The following is a 5,000-nucleotide window of genomic DNA, read 5'->3' as shown; positions in this document are numbered from 1 at the left end:
AAACAAAATTCAGTAAATGCTATTATCTATATCGGTTTGGGGAATAATAGAAGTCATGCCACCATACTATTGACTTAAAGAATACAAAGGTGACACGTTGAAGACATACATTCAATTGGGAATTTACAAGAATATACAAGCTACCATTGTAAAACTTATGTCTTTGTTAGACCACTATTGGAAAGTTTATGAATCATATGACAAACGGTATACAGCTACAGAGGAGGCTATTTAGCTGAGCTAGTTATATACCAGCCTGATAAGAGAAATGAATACTAATACGAACAGATAGGAGTATCTCTCTTTCGATCCCCTCTTTCTTTTTCTTTCGTTCTCCTCTCTCTCTCTCTCTCTCTCTCTCTCTCTCTCTCTCTCTCTCTCTCTCTCTCTCTCTCTCTCTCTCTCTCTCTCTCTCTCTCTCTCTCTCTCTCTCTCTCTCTCTCTCTCTCTCTCTCTCTCTCTCTCTCTCTCTCTCTCTCTCTGTTTATATATTTTCATGGACGACTAAGCAAACCGTTAGCTTACCATCCCAGTCACAGAACGACTACACTGTCTATTTCACAGACTCTCTGTCACTGACACAAAGGAAATCGCTGGAGACCCGTGAACAAGGGGCGGGATCGAGAGTGGGATGATATCTTTAGGTCATGAAGGTGTCAGGTCGCGCCGGAAGCAGTTGGGTCACGTAGGATTTGATCGGATCAATTGCACAAATGATAGCAGCTGATTTCGCTTGATGACGATTTCCGGGACTAGTTCAGTTCTCAGGTCAGAATAAACGTAAATTCTCACTTCTTTATTAGGAAACAAAGTCTTTGGCATCGGATATTTCTTCCCTAATAATACTAATATAATATAACATAACATGGCAATAATAATATAATACAAAATAACAAACTAATGATAATATAATCCTGTCTCGTTCCCTTTCATCCCGGGTAAATTCTGACTCGCAAGATTCCAAGCACGAGCGTATAGCCTCCTCCTCCGTCAGTCCCATTGCTCATCGGCCCTAACGGATCCGGGAGAGCGTGACTCTCCTAGTGGCAGGAACAAGGTGTTGAGAGGATATTACCTCGCCCCTCTCCTCCCCCATCCCTTCCCCCTTCCCTTTCAATCCCTCCCTCCCCTTTCCCCCCTTTTCCTATCCCTCTTTCTACTCACTCCCCTCTCCTCCCCGTACCCTCGCCTCCCCTTCCAGTCCCCTTCCCCCTTCCCTTTCAATCCCTCCCTCCCTTTTCCCCCCTTTTCCTCTCCCTCTTTCTACTCACTCCCCTCTCCTTCCCGTACCCTCGCCTCTCCTTCCAGTCCCCTTCCCCCTTCCTCCTTCTCCTTTTCCCTTCACATCCTCCTCCCCCCTTTTCCTCCCCTTCCCCCTTCCCCTCCACTCCTCCTTCTCCCTGCCTCCCCCCATCCCCTCCGCCCTCGATATCACAGGAAGATGAGGTGTGATGTCTGGCGATGACGTGTTGGAATGGTTTTTGTCTCTAGTGTTTCCGTTATCTGATTAATCTGTTGATAAATGTATTATCATTATTGTGGGTGCTTGTGTCTTCATTCTGTTTGCTGCGTCACACATAGTATAGATTACCTCTTTCTTTTAAGCGTGTTTCCCTTAATTAACTGAGCACTTATGATCGTTTCCCCCCTTTTTTAATACGTTTTATCCACCTTATTGCGGATTTATGGACGTTCTTCCTCCTCATTGAAGACCTATGGATGTTTTATCCACTTTATTGAGGACTTGTCTAGGTTTTTCCTCTTCATTGAGGAGTTATGGACGACTTTCCTCTTTATTACGTACCCCTTCTCCTTTTATTTTCCCCCTTTCTTCTGTTCTTACCGCACATCTCCCTGGCCTGTCGCTGGATGGGGGAAGGAGTGGGGGTAAGAGGGGGAAGTGTTGGGGGAACGGTTGTGTAGGGGGGGAGGGGGTCAAACCGCCCTAAGTGCTGTAATTAAATCTATAACGCTAAATCGTCTGAGCTGATGATGATTGAGATAATTCATATGATTAAAGAACGAAATGACTGATATTAGCAACACTTCGCCGCTTCCGGGATAACAGTTGTTTGCCAAAGATTATATATAAAAATCATGAGCGAATGTCATTTGCATCCGGGCGCAACTTTCTAAAAATAAAACAAACCATTGCTTGTAAATGACTGTATCACCTACGCCTATAATTTGTACACATCAGGACCATTTATATCCCCTCTCTTCCCTTCAGTTAATAAAAGGTTTGTGATAGGCCTAAGTGGGTTCTCCAAGTCGGGCCTAAGATGGAAGCAGGCAAGCCTATCTGTCTTCAGATGTGGAGCAGGAGAAAACTGTGTTTGCTCTTTAACCTAATTATCTTAAAAATCAGGTGAGGGAGGGAGGGAGAGGGAGAGAGAGGGAGAGGGAGAGGGAGAGGGAGAGGGAGAGGGAGAGGGAGAGGGAGAGGGAGAGGGAGAGGGAGAGGGAGAGGGAGAGGGAGAGGGGAGGGAGAGAGAAAGAGGAGGAAAGGGGAGAAGGAGAGGGGGAGAGAGAGAGAGAGAGAGAGAGAGAGAGAGAGAGAGAGAGAGAGAGAGAGAGAGAGAGAGAGAGAGAGAGAGAGAGAGAAAGAGAGCGAGAAACTTTATTTTTTAATTTGACAAATCTATTGAGACAACTGTTTACTTACCCACCTTCCCCTCATCTTAGACTCTCTTTGGGTTCACATTTATCACTATTACAAAAACAATAGACTGAGATATATACGATACAATAGGCGAAGAAATTACGAGTTTACGTTTAAGGGAAAGCGAAAGCTTCAGGAAAAATGAACGAAAAAACATCCCATCATGATATAAATTAACTGCTTCTCTGGCTTCATATATATCAACCGAGCTTGATTTATCATTCTGAACATATTTACTTACGATTATTAACTGTTATCATCACTGTAACTATCACCATTATCATCATTACCAGCAACAACATCTAAGTTTTTACAATCAATGCCATTATCATGTACCAGTAGCATTTTCGTGATCATTATTCTCATCATACAAAGTATCAGCACCATGAGCACCATCACAATAACATTGAAATAAACACACAAACAATTTAATGGCGATAAATATGATAGTAATGGTGGACGTGGCAGTGATGGTGATATATACACACAAACATTTATTTTTTATGGCACAAGGGGCTCGGAACAGACATCCATGATATTATATACTACAAGACCCGTGAAGGTGAAGTTGATGATGATAATTATGATAATGAATGTAATAATAATAATGATGATGATAATAATGATAATGTTGATAATAATATTAGTAATAATAATGATTTTAATAACAATGATCATGATAAAATTAATGATGATGATAAAAAACATACTATTGATAATATATTAATAGTAATAATGATAATAGTAATAATAATTATAGTAATAATAATAATAGCAATATAAATAATAATAGTAATATTAATAATAATAACAACAATAATGATAATAGCACATCAAAAGTGACTAAAATATACACATAAAAGGCCATTATCCCAATGCGTCACCAAAACGCGAATAATAAAAAAGGATTGGTGTCTGATACGGCACCCTTAGTCTGTCAGCAAGGATAATTGCATATATCCTTATGAGGCGGTCGAGTGACTGATTGTACAGCCAGCTAAGGGCATTAACCGGATATTATGTGTCATTTCCTGGCCACTGAGTGATGGATAATGTGTGTGAGTGTGTGTATGAGAATGTGTGTCTGTGTGTTTGTTTGTGTGTGTGTGTGTGTGTGTGTGTGTGTGTGTGTGTGTGTGTTTGTGTGTGTGTGTGTGTGTTTGTATGTGTGTGTGTGTGTTTTTGTGTGTGTGTGTGTGTGTATGAGAGAGAGAGAGTAAGAGATGGCAGGAGTTGAGAGAGGGGGATGGAGGGAAGAAGGGAGGGAGGGAGGGAGGGAGGGAGGGGGGGAAGGAGAGAGGGAGGGAGAGAGGGAGGTATGGAAGGAGAGAGAGAAGTAGAGCGGGAGGGAAGAGGAGAAGGGGAGTGCGGGAGGAAGGAAGGGAGGGAGGGAGGGAGGAAGAAAGACAGAGAAAGAAAGAGATAGATAGATAGATAGAAAGAGAGAGAGAGAGAGAGAGAGAGAGAGAGAGAGAGAGAGAGAGAGAGAGAGAGAGAGAGAGAGAGAGAGAGAGAGAGAGAGAGAGAGAGAGAGAGAGAGAAATCTATGTGTGTGTCTCTGTGATACATGCGTGCCTCTTGAATACCACAGACGCATAAGAAAACAATCGCCAATAAACCGTAAAACCCTAACGCTACCTTTTCTATCCCGCGTCGCGTGCCCCTTCCTCGTGGTTCCAGCGCCCCCGTCCCTCTGCCACAAACACACCTTCCCGCCCCTACTCCCACCCTACCTACCTTCAACCCCACCGCCTTCACGTCTTGCCCGGCAGGTTCTGTATGACGTCACGCGGGCGTAGGTGGATGCGTCACATCCGGTTCATGGAGGTGTGAGAGATTAATACACGTCAGCCTCCGAGACGGCGACCGCCACCTGCAAGAGCCACCTCCTCCTCCGCCGCCGCCGCCGCCGCCGTCGCAGTCATCTTCGGCTAATTTGGAATCATGACTCAAGGCGTAGGAGGGAGAGGCCGGGGAATGCAGGCGGGCGACGTGGATGGATGATGTTTGTTTGCAAAGGCAGGGATTGAAAAGACGATCTTTTGCAACGAGTGTCTAAATTGGTACATCGTCAGAGATAACATACTCCTATCTACCAGATGCACGAAACAATCAACGACAACAGAGCAGGGAGAAAGTAAGAAAGATTGCCTCTTGATTCAGGAAGAAGTAGACGCGAGAGCCTAAGAGGTAGGCCTCCTGGCGGTTCCCGTTCTCTCTCTCCCTTCAGCGTGGTAACCCCGGGGGTGTCGTGAGGAAGGAGCGGCCACCGCTGAGTCGGGAAGAGGATGGGGAGGACGGAGGAGGAAGAAAGTTGACTAAGGAGGAGAAAGGTGGA

This window comes from Penaeus japonicus, unplaced genomic scaffold (assembly GCF_977035675.1).
Source record: "Penaeus japonicus unplaced genomic scaffold, GWHDUDI00000001_assembly GWHDUDI00000008, whole genome shotgun sequence".
NCBI classification, from domain to species: domain Eukaryota; kingdom Metazoa; phylum Arthropoda; class Malacostraca; order Decapoda; family Penaeidae; genus Penaeus; species Penaeus japonicus.
Note: the sequence above shows the minus strand (reverse complement) of the source record.